Genomic DNA, 19,985 nt, shown 5'->3' on the forward strand with positions numbered 1-19,985 from the left:
ATGTGTAATAAACCTGAGTAAAACCCTGAGTTAAATGACTTTTTTAACAAAATTCAGTGCATCATTTTGAGTTCATGTTTGCCTAGGCAATGAACAGAGTGTGTTTTATGCTGACATCTAGGAGAACAGTGGTTTGGCTTTAGTACAGTGTGTTAATGAAAATGAATTTGCCATTATTTCCGACAGCTACTTTTCAGTCTTTTCTCAGAGATTTTCAAACACACGCAACACACACACTTCCCTTCCAGAGAAGAAAGGCAGAAAATATTTTGCCCTTCCTCATATCCTATCACTTCGAAGAGAACCACCTTTTAGTTTTGCAGGCAGAAAGAATCAAAAGATGGGAAGGAAAAGCAGGCCTCACGTGTCATGCCATGTAAAGCCTACGGCCAACGGGCATGCAAAAAGATATTGCTCACATTGGCCAGATTATTAATCCCTCTCTCTTATTCTTAAAAGAGTTGGGGGTTGGAATAGTTTTTTTTAAAAAAAAGCATTTGCAGCCCTGAGTTTTTCATTGTGGTATTCTAAACTATAAGGAAATATGTGACTCAGTATCAAAATAGAAATACTAAGTTAAACAGAGCCTTAAAAATAGCGGCTTCTTTATTTCCACTCCTTATGGAATGTTAACATTTGCATTCTCTCTTCGGATTTAATAAAAAATTCAGAGTCCACTCTAGCAATGCTGCCATCTATTCTGACAATGAATAGGTGGTGCCTGACAAGCCACAAAAGCATAGAATGTGTGGTGGGAGCTTATTTTGTCTCAGTGAGAGCCATCTTTCAACTGGTGTGATATGATAATACCAGATTCTGTTTCACAGGCAAGAAAAATTATGGTTGTTGTGCTGTGTGGACAGAGTTAGTCTTGATTATTCTTATCTGCTGGGCCAAAAAATGATCCCAAATTTAAATGGACCCCAGTGGGTAGGATCCTGCTTAAATCATGGAGAAAATAGTTATAAATGTATTTTTCTAGTCATCAGAAAGTATCTGAGAAGAAGAACTGACTCCAGAGACATAAATGGCCTCATGGAATAATTAAAATCATAATTAAATTAAACCAAGTGATCCCCAGCCTACTTTGCTCTATGATTCCCTCCAGAATTACTCTGGCCTCTGAGGGAGGGGGATGGGGAAGTCACTTTCCAGGTCCTTCCAGTGTGAGAGGGGCATCCAGACTTCCAGAGCCTGAGCAAAGGCCAAGCACAAACAGAACCCAAGGCAGGTGAGGCTGACGTTACACCCCACCCCAGTCGGTTCTTCGTTACTGTCGGGAGCTTGTGATCAAGGGAATTGACCTTAGGCTCTTCATCTTCAATTTCCTCACCCCCCTGTTTCTGGGACAGTAACAACCTGCATTGCAGAGTTGTTATAAAGCTGAATGATACCCTATATAATAAGTGTGATGGGTATATTTGGTATTTACCATCACTATTTATATGAATAATGCATTAAATTGGGGAAGCAAAAAGTATGCGAGAATAGCTGAAGATAATTATAATAAGTACATTAAGCTGGGTGCTAATGGTATAGGAGCTTTTGCATAGATTTGGAAGTTAAAATTAGAAAAGCCTCCATGAAAACTGGGAACAGGACTCTGGGAATGAAGGGAGGAGGTGCAGCTTCTCTCTCCTAAGTGCAGACTCCAAAACCCCTGTCGCCTGCAGGTAAAGAGCAGAATGATGAAAATGAGGGAAGTCCAGTGTGAAAAGGGATTTCTGTTCTATGTGCCACATAACCCAGTCTCCCAGCTTGGAAAGTGATCCAAAGTCTCTGAGTCTTTTTTTATTGTTTAAAAATCAACAGCTACCACACTGACCAAGATGGCTAGAATCACAATGATAGACAATAATGAGCATTAGTAGCAAGGACACAGAGAAACTGGGACCCTCATACTCTGCTCTGGGAATGTAGAACAGTACATGCACCTTCTGTGTAACATAGTTATAAAAGTTAAACACAGAATTGCCACGCGACCCAAAAATTCCCCTTCTAGGGAGATAACAAGAGGACTGAAAACTACGTACACACAAAACCTTTCACATGACTGTTCGTGAAAGCGTTATTCACAATTGGAAAGAGTGGAAACAACATAAATGTCCATCTAATGAGGGGATAAACAGACTGATATATCCATACAATAGCATATTATTCAGCCTTAAAAAAGAATAAAGCACTCACCTCAAAAACATTCGGATGAGTGAAAGACACAGACACAGAAGGCCACATGTCGTATGATTCAATTTACATGAAATGTTCAGAATAAGCAAATCCATAGACACATAAAGTAGATTAGTGGGTTGCCGGGGGCTGGGAGGTGAGGGGTGTGGGGACTGGCTGCTAATGCGTATGGGATTTCTTTTTGAGAAAACAAAGATATTCTGGAATTAGATAGTGGTTGTGGTTGTATGACTCTGTGAATATACTAAAAACCACTACATTATATGCTTTAAAATGGTAAATTTATAGTATGTGAATTAGATTTCAATTAAAAAGTCATATGGAAAAAAATCAATTGCTGAACTAACACATTATGCTGTAATTTGAAGGCAAACGGGAGCTTAAATTTTACAAAGGCTTTAGTGAAATTGTACAGGTCACATCATTCCTTTCTGCTCTTTCATTTTCCTCATCTGGAAGAAGAAACAACACATGACACCCACATTTGTGATAAGACCTGACTGTATTTCAGACAAGCTTGTGTTTTCCACCAGAAGGTGGAAAATACAACATAAGGCAACAAATACAGGCAACATTGAACACTAGGTACTTTAAATCGAGTCACAACACAGCAGCTGAATCTTAAGAAGGTGGGCAGGTATTCATTTCTCACCCTAGGGAGTAGCTCATGTGATGCACCAGGCTCGAGATGGATCACCCACGGGAACAAAGCCTGGGGCACACATGCGTGCGTCCATGTACTTACATGCACACAAGCTTGCACAGATATAGTACTTTGAGATTCAACCTCTAGGTTATTACTTCAGTCATCGTGATATCTTAAATGTTAAATTCTGTTTTCAAAATGGATAGTCATGACAAAACTGTCAAGCCTGACAACTTTTTTAGAGAATAACACCGAACATTCTTCATCCTATAGGGGAGAAAAATGGTGCTGATGGAATGCTGTTCAAATCACTCCCAGTGTAATCAGAAGCATCTCAATCTTCTTCCCTCGGAGTTCTTTAAGACCAGAGAGGGGAAGAGTAAGGGACTGAAAGAGGAGAAGATACCTTACCCCATCATTTAGATAGCAAGTGTTGTTAGTTTAACCTTTTACAGAAGAGAGAAGCAGTCTAGGAAGGGCGGTGCCTTGAATCTTGAGTTCCGGACAGTCATGGCAAATTGTGACTGCCTTTCCTTAATTCACTGTAAAATGAACACATTTATAACAAAGGAATCTTCCTGCTTCTTATTCATGATGTACACAGATGGGTCGAGGATGTGCACAGCGTAAAATCTAAAGCAGGGACACAGAACCACAGGCCACGCTGCCCACTTGGGGACTCCGAGCCTCCCCCGCCCCTCGCTGCTCCGCAGATCACGTGGGAGAGAGCCGGGGTAGGTTCGTGGAGTAGAGAAACAAAGACTGCTTGCCGCATCTCCTGGCCCGCCCTCAGAGCCACCAGTTAAAGGAGGGGTAAAGCTGAGTTGCACTTTGTGCTCAAAGGCATTGGATCCTAGTAACCCATCTCTTCATGCCAATCCTTCCCTTCCTTTAAAACTGAAAGGGTAGAAAATGACAGACAGACTAAGACTAAAGCGGACATTTAAACATACATGAAGTTGAGGGTTTGTCTCTCAAGTGTGTCCACACACACACACACACACACACACAAGGAATTTCTACTAACCTGCCCTTTCAGAAACACCATGAAGGGAACATTCAATTCTTTCTTTAGCTATTTACGTGTTCCTCCTTATGGAAGGGGAAGTGATGAATAATAGGATTGGTTAACCTGCCTCAAATCAAAAGATAGGATCCTGCTGCCATCTTGGGTACCTAAAAGCAAATGGGGGTCCAGGTTTTACAGATATTGGATACGTGTGTTCATTGATAGTGGACATCCTCTGTGCTTCCAGTTCATCAACCCTGGGTTTACTAGGTGGAGATAAGAAGCTAAAAAGAGAGACAAAAATCAGGGGCTTGGGTGTGAAGTGGGAGAAGGAAGGAGGAGGGAAAGAGGCAGGGCAGGGCTATTCCTGATTGTGTGACTTGTGTATATTTTACAATACAATTCTGCATTGAACAGAATCCCAAATAATTGTGGCTTTGAAAGGTACAAGTTCATTTTCTTCTCCCCAAATAAATTTGAAGATAAGTAAGTCAACACTGGCCATGTGCTTCACAATCATCTGGGACTGGGGATCTTTCTATTTTTAACTGTACAGTCCTTAGTTTATAGCTTCTATTTTCAGTGTCACCTCGAGGTTGCAAAATAGCAGCTCTAGACATTCCATCTATGTTATAGGCAATAGAAAAGAAGAAGGGACCAGAGCAGAGGACACACGTCCAGCTGAATCAGAGATTCCCTGGGAACCCCACCCAGCAACTTCTGCTTGCATCTCATTGGCCACCTCTAGCTGCAAAGGAAGTTCGGGTGTGTAATCTATTATCTCAACATAGTGTTGACCTTAATGAAATCATACAGATCACAGTGTGTTAGGCAGGAGCAAGTGGAGAATGACTGATTAGTCCCAGGGAGCAATCAGATTCGCCACATCTCATCCTGCTTGGGAGGAGAGAATATATGATGGAAAGAAAAGGTAAGTTTCATTCCCCAGTGTATCTACAAGAGACCAGCAACACTGGCAAACTTTTATTCCCCTATGATCTAAAAGTAAGTGGAAAATTGAGAGATTTCTCTGAATAAAATAAGACCACCACCCTATCACACACACATATACACATGCCCATGTGAAAAACTAAGCCCTTTTTCATGGTCAAGTGCAGAACAAGGGACAGGGTTACAGAAGAAAGTTTCTCCCTCAACAACTGTATCTCCTAGTCAAATGTTAGTATGTGTGACTCAGTGCTGTCCAACACACTGAGCCCTCATTATAAAAACTAATAACCCAAGAAATCCAAGCTTGTTCTTATACAAGGAAATTCTTAAAGAACAGGTGGGGTTCTGAATTTTCTCTGGGTCCTATCACTAATTTAACTCTCAGAATTTGTGCATATGGGGTGAGCAGCCCATCACAGTACAAGGCATTATTGTGAAGGCCAACCTTTAAGTTGTGGAGCTGTGGAATACAGACAGCACAGACACACATGCTGTCTGGGGCACCATCCAGAAAAGTTCCCACCACTTCCGCCAGCCCCCGAACTGCCCGTGTAGGGGATTTCTGCAATTACACAACTAGTTGGTGTATCTTGCTGGCACAGCATGCTGAGGGGAGGCTGTTTAGATGTCAGCCAGCTAAAACAGCTTCTCCGGCTACTGAAATAGCAGCTTTCATAAATATACAGTTGAGAAAATCATGTTAAAGCTTAAGCTATTGGTTATCCTTTCCATAAAAATGATGGATGATAATATAAACAGGAATAACAAAGGTTTCTGGGAAGACATATAGCAGAGTCGTCATGGGAAGAGGCAGTGGGAACATCCCCCTGACCTTCGTCCCAGCAGTGAGGGAGTATTGCCCTGTCACTCTGTTAACATAGACACAGTAAAGTGTCATTCCTGGAAGTGAGGTGCACACACGTGCACACACACACACACGCTGTGTGTGTGCAAAATCTGACCCATCTTAACAGGCAAAAGCAAGGGCAAAAAAGTTTAATTATAAATCCATAGTGAATAATGTTATCTATTTTTTCAAAATGACACAAACATTTAAATCTCTCTAACATTGATTTCATTTTAAGAAAACTCAGTTTCTGGGTTTTAAATTTTAAAGTTTTATTTATTACCTCCATTTTTTCTTGACAACTACTAACGTGGATGTTTTTAAGCATATCGGCTTTTGAATGCAGGGCTGTCATTATTAAACGGATAATAGTAAAAGCCGTGCTTTCAGGTACTTTGGAGTCCTCCAAGGCTACCACTACTGATATAAATTTAAGAAATAAAATAAAATAAAATAGAGCTTACAGTGTCACTGGTCTCTGATAACACATTCAGTGCCCCTGTAGCTTAAGGATCAGAAATTCTGTGTTTTTATTTCCTGGGGTCATGTCAGGGTCAAAGGAGGCTGACCCATCTCAGTCCCTGGTGTTCTCCTAACTCTCTGGAGCTCAGCCAGAATTAGTGCTCCCAAGCTTTCACCCTGGGTTACACCCAGCATTGTCCTCAGTCTAAGTTAACTAGTCAAAGAAAAGGATCTCGAGTATCAGAAGTGCTCTTCTTTGCATTTGGCTAAATCTCAACTATCCATTTGCAAAAGGAGTGGTTTGTACACATGTAATAGATGCATTATATCAGCAAATTGATTGCTTTTAAGAGCTGTCTAGCCTTGAAAATGCGTGCTCAAGGGAATTCAGTATAGGGTGTGGTGAGTGCTAGGGTTTAGGTTTGTCCCTATTTGCTTTCTGAGGCAGGAATGCCAGGAAAGGGCCTGAGGGGTGGGTAGTGATGAAAGACTGTCAGGGCTAGAAGTTGGCTCCCTGCTTCTCTGGAAACTGAGTTGTCAGTAGCTAACTAGGAGCACGTAAGTGAGAAAACCACCATCTTTTCTTTTTAATGGAAATTACTTAAACAATAATCTTGCAGGAAATATATTTTAAAAATTGATTTTTGTGGGGCAGAAATAAACTGGGTACACTCAAGTGAGCAAGGAGTAGGTATCAATGAATTTATATCTGGTTTTGTCATTTATTAGATGTATGACCTTGATTAACTTCTTAACATCTCTAAACCTTTATTTTTCTCATCTCTAAAATGGGAGTCTTGGTGGTATTTCAGTTTTTGAAGGACCAAAAGCTCAATATACATCCCTGGAACAAAGAAAAGATGTCTAATAAATGTTAAGTTTCCTTCTCTCCCCACAAAAAAACATTTGTCAGTAGATTAGAAGATAATATCAGTAATCATAGATTGCCCTACAAGGCCAAATTTTACCTCTGACTTATCAAATTGCTTATGTAATGGTATTTAAACCAGAATCACATGGAAGGCTTATTAAAAGCATATTGTTGCCCCACACCAGGAGGTTTGAATTCAGTACGTTTGGGGAGGAATCTATATTTTAACAACCTTGCTGACGATCTCAGTGTTCCAAATCTTGAAATCCAGTAGATTAGAGCAATGTCAATATAATGACAGAAACCAGTTATTTTGCTGTACTCTAATAATTTTATCTTTAAAGTAGATTAAAAGATACATTTGATCAGTTAATAGAATTTTACAAATCTGGGCTTTTAAAAACTCTGAGTAAATATTACCTAAATCCCTCAGTGCTTCAGTTTAGCTGAGCTGTAGAGTAGAAACCATAAGGGCTCCTGACTCCACAGATGGTAAAATTCTAGTTCAAATGTCATGTCTCCCAGTGAAACCTCCCTGACAGTCTGATGGTCCCCTGTGGAATTAATCAAATCTCTCGGTTCCCTGCTCTTAACAAATTCACTTTATACATGGCCCCACCAACAGGCAGCTTCTGGGGGGGAGGGGGGGGGCTATTAGTATGTTGAGATCGCCTCCTCCTTCACCATAGCACCAGGCACGCAGTAAGCATTACACAAACGTGTGCTGCATTTCACTATAAGTTTCATAAAGTACTTGATACTTGTTTTACAAAATTAGGAATATGTAGAAAATTTAGGCATAACTACTGGTATAGCATTTTGACATATTTGTTTGAATTTGCAAGTCCATTAACATCTTTAAGAACAGATGTTTCCCAGTCTCTAACAATTTCTCTTAGGGAGGATATGTGAAATAATTTGCTTGAAAACTTCCTCCAAAGTTAAATATTGATTTAGCATCTCATAAGTGCAATCCCCTCTCCTCTGCTGCATAACTGGTTTTAAGTGAGTTGTCAGTGGATGAATAATGAGCAACTCCTTTTACAAATATTTGAAGATACCATAAAAAAACCCACCCAAACAAAAAAACCTTTTTCAATGTCAGTTTAGTGAGCCCCTAATTATTTGTTCTGAGCACACAGTATTATAAAACACAGAACACACACGACCAGCTCAACTCTTGCTGAAATGACAGCAGAGAACATTCCCATGAAGTGCTCAGGGGAATCAGCAACCGCCTACTGACTGGCTACCTACAATGTTAGTAAAAGAGCCAGAAGCAAAGTGCCAGCAGCAGCAGCAGCAGCAGCACTTACTTTTGTGGAGCTGTGGCTTCTATAACCATGTCCCTGCCCTTAGGGAGTTCAGAGCCCATGGAGAAGACAGATCATGAACAATCAGTTACCAGGTAAGGCGAAAGGTGCCTCATGGAAGAAAATACAGCAGTGCTAGGGGGGTGAAGAGAAAGAAAATGATGCCTGGGGAACTTGACAGACTAGAAAGCATTTGATCTGAGTCTGGAAGGGTGAGGTTCACCCCAAAATACTCCTAAGGACAGGTATTCTATCAATTGAGCTTGCTATTTTAGGTGGTTCAGGTCAGCACCCTCAAAAATAGTCTTTAAAAAGTTTAACAATAAAATATATGAAGTGATGAATTATCGGGCAAGTGGAGTTGCCTGAGCAGATGCTAACAGTCTAGCCAAGAGGTTTAGACCAGTGAAACCCAGTCAGGCTCATGAAAATGTAGGCAGCAGAATTTCCAACTTAGTACGAGGGAAAAAAGGAAGGACACCAAGTATAAAGGATTTATTCATTTTCCTCAATAAGACTAGGCCCCTTCATGTGCTTTTGTTAATTCATGAACTTTCCAATTCATGTTCCAGAACTCATCCTGCTATTTTGAAATACCTGTTACATATAATCTATGGGATTTTATTTAAGCCACATAACCTTGGTTTTTATTTCTGCCTCGTTCAATTCAATGTGTACTTATTTGCCGGTCTTAAATTGGGCACTTAATTAGATTACTTAGTGACATCTAGTGGCAGATATTGTAACAAAAGACTATTTTAACAGGAGTTTGTGCCTCTGTGTTCTGAGAAGACATAAATGAGTGGTCAATGGATAAATAATAAGCAACTCCTTTTACAAATATTTGAAGATACTATCAAAAAAACCCCATAAATCTTTGAAGACAAAGAGAAGAGGAACAATGTTAAAGCATTAGTCTCAGTTTTAAAAAAAGAAACAGACTTTTAAGAATGAAGACCAGGGATCCCTTAACCCCCAGCAGGATAATTGAGCAGTGGTCTTCCCCTGCTTCCCCTGGTCCAGCTCTCTTTCCAACAGGGGCCACCACCTGCAAGTTGACCGCTTACGGCTCCAGCTCATAGGAATTAACAAGCTACCTGCCCCTTGGAGGTGGAATCCAGAGATGGTATTGTACAGAGTGACCCTGATTGTCATGCCCAAATGCCTCGTGGGCTCCCTTGTTTCCAGGGTGCAGACAGGACACTGGTCAGTCAATCTTCACTCATCTGCTCTTTGTATGTGCTCTTCCTTCTGCCTGAAGTGTCCACTGAATACACGACTCTTCACCTTCAAAACGCAAGAGATGGTCATGTCCTTTGGGAATTGGTCCCTAATTTCTCTCCCACCCAGTTATTCATTCTTATACATACAATAACCCAGTAATTGTATTTGCATCGAAAGTAAGATGAATTACCAGATCCGGGGAGAAATAACAGATGCATGGCTGTGTGTTACTGCAAGTGTGTGTCCACAGTAGGATCTAGGTGGTGAGCACATGGATGTAGACTTTAAAGTTCTTTCAACTGTGCCTTATGTTTTTAAATTTTCATTACGACATGTTGGGAAAAACAATCAGTGGGAAACAAAACAAAGTAGTTCTATGATTCAAAATATAAATGTGTGAGCTTTCTTCAAAATTGTTTTAACAGAGATTTATTATCTATAATTTTTTAAAAAATCAAATTTCAAAAGATCTTTCCTAAACTTGATAATAAATTGAGTCAACATAAGAGGACTTTTTTATGGAAAGGAAAAGATATTTATTTTAAAAGATATTATTTATTTTAAATAATTTGTGTAAATATACATATATGTACCTATGTATTTATATCTCCATGAGTATGTATCTATTTACCTAAATTATATATATGAGTGCATTTACCCAAATTACTTATACATACATATATGCATATATATATATACACAAACCTACATGTGTATCTGATGTACATACGTATTAGAACATGTAGAGAATGAAGAGGTGTTAGAGAATAAGAGAGAGAAACCATGAAAGATTGCAAAAATTTTAAACTGATCTGAAAGGTTAGGTTTGTCCCCTTTAGATCAGAAAAGGAAACAAAAGAATTTTGCCTGAAATATGTTGAAGAAAAACCCCAGGAAGAATTGTTTGGGAACTATAGTGTGTGAGATGATTGTTAACTTGCAGGTTCTATGCTTCTATAAGAAAGGCCTACTAGGTTCAGGAGAAGTTAATACTGATTTGTTCTCCACAGCGATGAATCAGATACACTGGTGAGGCCCTAAAAAGATACAGACCCTGAAAAGTTCACCCTTCTCAGACCGAGTCAGTAAGTCTGGGATGAGGCTTGGGCATCTGTGTTGTTTTCAGTGCCAGAGGAGCGTCCCATACACAGCTGCTTTGGAGCACCACTTCCTTGCCCCTGAAGCTGCAGACGGCAAATTATTTCTTAGTCATGAGATCAGCGGACCTATAAATTTCTCTTTAAATTATTAGTCCTTGCTGTGCTCTCCTCCCATTTTGTTCAGCTCTGCTCTGCTAGTTGAAAGGGTGTTATTTTCTCCAAGGCTCCAATAAACCATTTCACACTTGAAGAAAATCCATTTGTAAGTTCTAATTGTGGTCTTTTTTCCCCCCAAAAGACTTGAAGTAGAGAAGAGGAAGTTGGTTGAACAGGGTTTTTCTAAAGGGGATAAAGAGGTTTCCAAAAAGGATATTAGCAAGTACGGAGAGTGGAGGAGAAGGGCGATGCCAGTTTACAAAACGCTGGGGAAACAATTTTCTCTTTTGTCATTTTTAAGAACTCTTCAAAGATTCGAGGCAAAAAAAATCATCAGCTAGTTAGTTCAGAAACGTGGAGGGCTATCCTGCACTGCCGTGTGCTGGGGGGAGTCCCAGTCTGGGCCGCCTGCGCCAGCCTCAGTGTTAATAGTGCTCCCTTCCACTCTCAAATGTACTCTGGACTGCAGACGGTAAATGATATGGTCATCCTAATGTGAAGGAAGAGCATTTTGGGGATCAGGTGATAAATATAGACTTGGCAATTTTCTTAACCTCTGAACCGTTGAACCTTTATTTGTAAACTCAGAAGCCTACCTTAAAGATTTTTTGAGGATTATCTCAAGGTGAAGTGCCTAGCCCCCAGTCTGGCACTGGGTGGTGGCCCAGCAAGCAACAGTGGTTAATACCAGGGTTAAAGTCATGGCTCAGAGGCCAGCCTGCCCGGATTTATATTGGGATTCCATTGCCCACTTCTGAGCAGTGTGGCTTTGAACAATTTCTTGTCCTCTTGATTCCTCAGTTTCTCACTTGTAAAATGGATTTAAGGAGAGTCATTGCCTAGCCGAGTATGTTGTAAGGATAAAATGAAGTAGAATATACATAGTGTTTCAAACAATACCTGGCCTACATTAAATACTAACCAAATGGAACGTGTTATTATTAACCCAAAGAAATTTAGATTTTTAAACTTACCTTGTAGATAAAATGACATCTCACTTAATTTGAAGCTTTCTTTTTGTGGTATAAAATATATAACTAAGACTCATTAATTATTGATTTCCATCTTGGCCTTTATACCATTCTAATAACTCTAGCTATTTTTGCTCCTTTTTTTTCATAAGCTCTCAAAACTTGTTCTAGTTTGTTTTCTTACTGTCATTACTATTTTCTAGGGAAGTGGGACCCCACAGGACTGCATCTGGGCATAACCTCACGGTCTTAATGAAATGAAAGGTTGGGGAAGAAACAAAAGAGCATGAACCATGTCTTAAACAGAGAACATGCCCAGAAGCTAGAAAGGAGTTGACAGCAAAGTTTCAACCAAGTTTTCATTCCAAAAAGGCTACAAAGAAACAGTATCTAGGTACAGGCTTGAGGTGGTAGGTAGGAGAGAGTAGAAGGCTTAGAAGTTTTCATGAAAACATATAAATTCAATAGTATGTTTTTCTCTTTATATAACTAAAATAAAATAGTAGGCTACTATCACAGATGAAGTACTGTTTACTCATAAAGGTATATCTTTCAATGGAAAACAAAATTAAACATGGCAATGTTTTATTCATTAAGCAAAAACATTTTTATATTTTAATGTAAGCTTACACTGAACTCTCATTATAGTTATTTTCTAGTGAACCAAATAAACATATGTAACTTATAATCAGTTTATTGAAAGAACTGAACTTAGTAGGATGCAAAGAGAAAGCAACTTAATTTTTTTTGCTTGTTCCCTTAACTTGTTCTTCCCTACCCCTGAATAAAAATCTTGGTCACTGTTAGATGATAAATCTCAAGTTTCATTTTCAACATGAGAAAAAAATCCAGCCAGAATAATATGAAAGTTTGAAACTCTTTCATATTGGATAAGATTATCTGATTGAAAACTTTTCCCTTCCCCCGTCTGGACCTGCTTTATGCATGGAAACCTGCCAAAGGCGAGGTGGGGCATACGTAGCATGTTGGTAAGGTACTGTAACAGGTAAATCTTAAAATATCAGTGGCTTAACTCAATGGAAATTTAGTTTTAGTGTTTGTTCATAAAAAATGGAATCAGCTGTAGTGGCATTGGAATAATGCAGTGTTGGTGGAGGGAGGGGCTCTGCCTCACCTAGTCATTTAAGGATCCAAGAGGTCAAGGTTCAGCTATCTTCAATAATGTGAATTCCAAAATTGTGTTGATCTTAGTTTTGGTTTCCCCAAAAGCAGATGCTGAAATAAGAACTTGAATAAAAGTAGTTTTTATTTAGGAGTCAATTACAGCCAATCACTAAAAGAAATGAGATAGGGAAAGGAAATATGACACTAATATTATACAAATTATAATTGAGAGAAAATAGATTAATCCTTCTGGAAACAGTACAGAATATGTGCCTCAATATTATCTAATCCAAGGAGGAGGAAGCTGGAGTACGGATCTAGCAACTCCAAACGGTCATTGGTGCTAATTCCCAGGCATTTCCAGCCTGCCATATATGTATATAAAGAAGGCTCCAGTGGCTAGAGGAAGCCTTCAGGCAGAGACTTACCTATAGGCAGATAGAATACAGGTTAGTATGCATTTAAATATTAAAGGCTAAGGGCACAGGGGTAAGGCATTTATAGTGTTTGCTACATCTTGAGTATCAACATCCAGCTGACAGAGGAGGAAGAGAGAACATGGAAGATTTGGTGGGAGGTTCATGTGGGCCAGGGTAGCAAGTAACACATCATGTTCACCCATATCCATTACACAAATCTCAGTCATACGTCCCTATCTAGATGGAAAAGGCATTGCCTTTGGAGAGGTAACCTTAGGTTGGTAGTCAGTTTCCTGCATGATGTACTTATGGGAGGGGAGCACATGCCATGGTAGACTGCCAGCTGTCTCTATCCCCCCACCTGCTTCTTCTCCACTTACTCATCTTGTTCTTCTACTGAATAGTTTGTGTGTCCTAGTCAATCACCTGCATTTAGTACCTTCAGGATTGGACTTGGAGGAAGGAGAGAAGATATAGGGAAAATTTTCTTACTTGATTGGTTCAGTTGAAATTTGTCATTAGTTCTTTCTGAATGTGGCAGTACAAAATATTGACTTTTCCCCCCACAGGGTAACTTTGTGGATTCTTTAGACCCCATGTGCTCATGATCTCTCACCTACAGTTTCCTTGATGTGGCTACAACTCAGAGGTCCCCCAACCTCCTGACTGCTAGTGGTCGCTTCTCTGTTGCATTTACCTTGCACAAACCCGCAGTGTCTTGAGCCAAAGGCCTCTCAGAACAAATCCTCCATCACCTTCCATGTGATCCATGTCAGGCTCACCAGCATCTGGACAGGTGTACCACTCTCAACACTGACCTGGCCTCAGCTCTAAGGAGCAGCTGAACAAACACAGATCACAAGCCAAACTCTTCTAGCTTCTTGGTCTTGGTGTGGTTTGGTTTGGTTTGGTTTGGCTTTATGAAGCCACTCTCAATTGGATTCCAGAAGGGAAAGCTTGCCTCTCTCTTCTTTTCTCATGGAGAGGTGGATGGAAACTCTCAGAATGCTGACTACTCTCACCAAAAAAACGTCCTCACCAGCTGCTTCAACATTTTTAATGATGTTTTTCATCTTGTCTTATACAGCCTCATATACGGCGGGGGAAAAGCTTTTATAGCATTACTCATTTTGGACCATGTTGCCTGGCCCTTCCTTTGGGATAGGAGAGAATGTGTCACCCATTGTTTCCAGCCTTTGGAGTTTCTGAAGCTCCAAGACACCAGGACAACTTGTATTCAATATCCTGTTACACGCGCTAAGGAATTTCTCCCACTGTCTAAACTTCTAGGACATCTTTGTGGCTACAATAATCAATGAAGAGAACTGTGAGAATTATTAGGTCCATTCCTTAGATTTTAGGAAAGGAAGTTTCGAACTGTAAATATGATCTCATGGCAAGAGCTCTTAAAAGGGGACATGGCTCAAGGGACATGTAAAGCTCTAAAATAGATGAAATTTTGACTCAAGTGTAAATAAAGAATAAAATGAAGATGGAAGGGAGGGGCATTTAAGGAGAGCACTGTGGTCACCCAGGGGAACATCCCTGTTTGAAGAAGGCATCTTCACACACATACATCACAGTACAGGGAGGGATAAACACCCACAAATGCAAATGAGAAAAAAACCCCACAACTATAAAAGCAGCTTTCAGAAAATCGATGCACCCTGTGAACCAAGGTTTAAGAAAAAAGGAGGGGTGACTTTCAAAAGATATATTTGGAAAATAAAAGAAAGAAGGGAGGAATACGTTTACTGCTGAGGAGAGATAGCACTCTGTTAACAAAGAACAGGGGCAGCAGGATTGTACTGCTCTTTGGTTTTTATTGTACTTTATCCAGAGGGTGATTTTTCAAGTGAAAAGGTATAGTAAAAGCATTTCTAGAAGCAAATACAAGACCAGAATAATGGCAAGATTGTAAAGGAACACTCGTTTGCTTCAGGTGAGTTACAGTTTCCAAATCTGGGAGAATTATGTCCCCACATACTCAAGAACATACAAATATGACCATAGAACTACTCTTAGGTGCTGTTTATTTATTAAGATTTTATGTATTTATTTCAGAGTGCAGGTAAAAGAGGGAAAAAGAGGAGAGAAATATTGATGTGAGAGAGAAACATCAATCGATTGCCTCTCTTAACACATCCCAATCTGGAACTGATCCTGCAACCCAGGCATGTGCCTTGACCAGGGTCAAGGTGTTAGCAGAACCATGTTTCCTCTGAGGCTTTGGGCAGAATCCTCCCTTCCTCTTCCTAACTTCTAATGGCAGCCAGTAGCGTTTGGTGTGCATTGGCATGCAGCCGTGTCTCCCCATCTCTGCCTCCATCACTGGGTGTGTGTCCCCCTACCATCTTCCCTCTTCTTCTAAGGACCCCAGCTGTATTGATTAGGTCTTGCCTTAATTACCTCATCTTAATTAATTACATCTGAAATGATACTATTTCCAAATAGTCACATTCTGAGGTAATGGGAATTAGGATTTTTAACCTGTCTTTTCAGCAGACCCAGGTCAACCTAAAACATGGCTAGCCACTGTTATGCTGCCTCTCTGAGAAGTGCGGGAGTGACTGAGGCATGATTCCCTTAACTTGGAGAACCCAGAAGACAAATCATTCTGGAAAGTCACAACAGAAAAACAAAGCAAGTTGAGTGAGAATTCTAAAAAGTACATCTAAACACCAATTGCATCCTTGCCACTTTTGGTCATGAAGTTTTATTCAATAAATTAGGTTCCTTAAACTATTACCATTCCCACAGAGATGCTACTGCCACAATAAAGTTTAACAGAAGCAAAGCCTCACATTTAAAAGATGTTGATTTTTATTTTAGGGATTTGACTTCATTATACAGAAAAAAAGAATTTAATTTGACCGATGCTGGGAGTGAAAGCAGACAAGCGAGTCAGGTCTGGTGCAGATGGCTGTCTAAGTACAACCGAAGGGTAATGTAGTATTTACTGTGAATGGTGGTAGAGTCAGTCAGCTCTCCACATGCTGGAGAGCTGTGGTAGAGTCATGTGCTCTCCACAGCACTCCCTCTTCCGGAGCGTGGAGTAGTGGCTCAGTCAGGGATGACATGAGTACTTCTCACCAATGGGATGTGAGCTGAAATGATGTGTGTCACTTCTAAGTTGCACACTCCCATTTTCTATCCATTGGTTGGAGGTGAGGACACAAAGGCTCCAGAGGCCTAAGATAGAGGGAATCTGAGGCCCAGAGTTACTATGTAGAGGAAAACTATCTTCCAACAGAGCACTCATTGGACCATGAAGTTAGGGAGTCATAACTAACAGGCTAGGGTTCATGTCTTACAGCAGGTGGTGCTATCATAATTAATACAGAAAGTTGCACCTGAACATAGAGTGCTATGCGTGTTATGTGCCATTGAGTCAGCTCCAACTCCTTGTAAGAGGTCTCTGCACTGTCCTTCCTCAATAGCCTGTAGCTCCTGTAGACTCATGCCTGTGTCTTCTTTTATAAGTCAATTTATGTGCAGTAGCACATAGAGTACTTCTACACCAAAAAACAAATTACAAAAGCTTAGAGGTCAAATGGAGGCCGTGAGGAAACAGGTAATGCAAGTGGAAAAAGTGGAAAACCAATACTATAGAGGCCAAATATTTGGCAAAATTGCCACCTGTCATAACTCAGACAAACTGTATGCCAATTGAGCCTGTGTCTTCAGACATGGTTGGAAAGAGTATTAATGTGTCATGGTTTTTCTTGCTGCTTTTAGCAAGGTATTACCAAGCAATAAAAAACAACCTAATGCAAAAATTGGCCAACTGGAAATCACAGTTGGAAATCACAAGGATGAAAAAGCTAACTCCTCTAGAATCTAAGGAGAAAAAAAAACACTGAAAAATAAAATCTTTGAGAAACAGAAGTCTGCGAGGATTCTTTCATTAAATAAAGTGATTCAGTCCCATGGTAAAATTGGCATAAGGCTATTAAAGTCCCATCCAAGCCTAATCTTTTGAATGCCTCCCAAGTAGAAACTGTTAAGTTGAAATGTAGAGACCTGGGGAGAGGAAACTGATAAAGCAGTTGGACATAATCCTGCCTTTAGGAATGGATTTAAGATGTGATTCTTGATACATGGGACACACTGGAAACAAATAGATCAGAAGTCTACTATATTTCTGAGGGATCTTTACAGCCAAAGAAACCACAATAAAAATTCACTGATTATTCAAAGTCTCAAAATCCTTTGGACCCCAAACTTCAATGGGCAAAATATGAATACTGAAAATTCAGTAGACCCTTGGATAATTCCTAGTGCCTATTTCAGATAAGCCATAGAGAATATTAGGAGGAAAAAAAGTTTTCCAGAGAATGGAGTTAGGCTTCACAGAGAACAACTGAAACACAGTTTTCTCTCAGAGAGCAGATTAAGAATCTAATCAAGGAACTCCTTCCCCTTGCAAACTAGATCCTGGGTCCTTTTGACATGTCTCCATTACTATTTTTTTTTCTGTTTTGCTTTTTCTGGCTCATCTTCTACTTTTCTTATACTTTTCCTCATAGGACTTGTTTACTGCCCTAGAATCAGATATTATTTGAAGGAACTGAATTTCCTCTTTCTGGTAAATGGCATTTAGTGACCCAAATTTGATGTGTTCATTGCTTTTGGGTTGTCTTTATTTCTAGGCCTTTTCTGCAGATAAACCTGTGGTACTGAAGATGTGAAAGACACACACACATATATCTATTTATCTCCATCATCTATCATTCACCTTAAAAATCATGAGTTTATGCAAATAACTCCAATTGCAGTCCAACTCCAGATGGTTTAGTCATGCTTCTATCCATATTGTAGCTCTTACTCAAAATGGAAAAACTGGCTCCCACTTCCTTACTATACCTGAGCATTTGTTCAATCTCCGTTTTACATCAAAAATCTCAGAATTGCTGTGAAAAATCAAACAAATGGAAATTCATGTTTGTTTACAATTCTTTTAATCTTCAGGCTGAAGATATAAAATCAATGTACTGTATTCAAGTTACTTGGTTATTCATTTTCTCCCTTTAATATGTTTTTTTTATGAATTTGAGATAGAGTAAGGTTCATATATTTATGCTTATATTTCAATTTGAAAAGCTTTTTTATAGCCTTGTTGATGGGATTAGACAATTTTTGAGGGTGTCCCCAAAGTCAAAATTTCATAAAAAGATACAGTCAGAGAAACATGGCTTCCTCTTCCATTTCTTACCTTCTACCTTTTCCCCCATTCATATAGGTAATTGATCTCACTATTGTGGCTTGTCCTCTCCATATTTCTTTGTACAGATGCATACGGAATAAACTATGATTCATCCCTGTAACTGAGTCGTATGTGGGTGTAAAAAATAATAAGGAATATCTTTATGAACTGACATAGAGTGATTTCCATGGCATATTATGAAATAAAGAATGCAAATGAATATTATTTCTTAATAAGATACTAAAATGTAGTATGTTAACCTAATAACAGAATATAGTATGTTAACTTTTTTGTAAGGGAAATAAAAATATACATGTCTTTGAAAAGAGAACTATGGGAAGGGTAGACCAGAAACTAATGAGATTAACTTTCATAAAGATAGTTTTGTTTTAAAGTCTGTTTCTTTTGCTGTTAATATCGCTACTTCACCTTACTTCTGTTGTCAGTATTAGCTTTGTATGCCTCTTCCCTTCATTTTACTTTCAGCATTTGTGTGTGTGTCAGCCGCAATAGTGCACAGTTAAATCTTCCTTCAAGAGAGCCTACTGCAGGGAGGTAGTTGCTTGACCACCTCTGGGTGCCACTTTCAGATCCACCACAATAGTCCCACCATGGACACGCCTCAATGGCACACTCTCAAAGTCTGAGAACAACTGTAGTAGTAGGGATTGGCCATTTGAACCCAGTTTGGAATCAGTCGAGTGGTTGGTCTTTGCCATGAACTCCACTGTTTTGGTGAGGCTTTCTCAGTCCTGTGATGCTCTTTGAGGCTCTTCTATCCTATTCTCCTCCCCCCCCTCTTTTAACATGTGTCAGATCTGCCCAACATCTGAAGGCTGTCTTACATTTCTAGTTCTCTCTAAATCACTCACAGACATTCTCCTAATAAATATCTTACACATCTGATCCCTTCCTTCTCAGGAAACTCTGACAGTCTAAGAACATGCTGTGTCCCTCATAAAATAATTTATATCTAGATTTTAATAACCAATATAACATTCTCTTAACTGACAGCCATGTTTTTATATATTATATTCCTTATGATAATTAATATATTTTGTCTTGTTTCTAACCTTTTGCATTTTGAATTCTATATGTATCCTAATTTTTCCAGGATTTTATTTATGTATTTAGTGTTTGCCTTTTTCTGCCCAAGGTCGGAAAATTGTACATTTTATCCAGTTGTTTTACTTTATGTTTTCAGTCATTCACCACATGCATATTTAACTAAATGTCCAAAATTAAATATTACTTCATCCCCCTTCCTAAGTAATGCAAGAATCTTGAAACACTTTAAATCTTCTCATTCCCACTCCACTCGCAATTTACATACCGTTCCTGCCCAGGACTTGAGGTTTGCATTTTAACCTGTCAAGTTAGTATGCAATGTTTATTTTAGATTTATGTCTCTATTTATCATGTTCCTTGTCCACACATTTTCCTTCCATTCCAGACATTCCCTGTGGGATCATTTTCCCTCTTCCCAGAGTACATATTT

This window comes from Sturnira hondurensis, unplaced genomic scaffold (genome assembly GCF_014824575.4).
Source record: "Sturnira hondurensis isolate 20B ecotype Veracruz unplaced genomic scaffold, ASM1482457v3 Scaffold0014384, whole genome shotgun sequence".
Lineage (NCBI taxonomy): Eukaryota > Metazoa > Chordata > Mammalia > Chiroptera > Phyllostomidae > Sturnira > Sturnira hondurensis.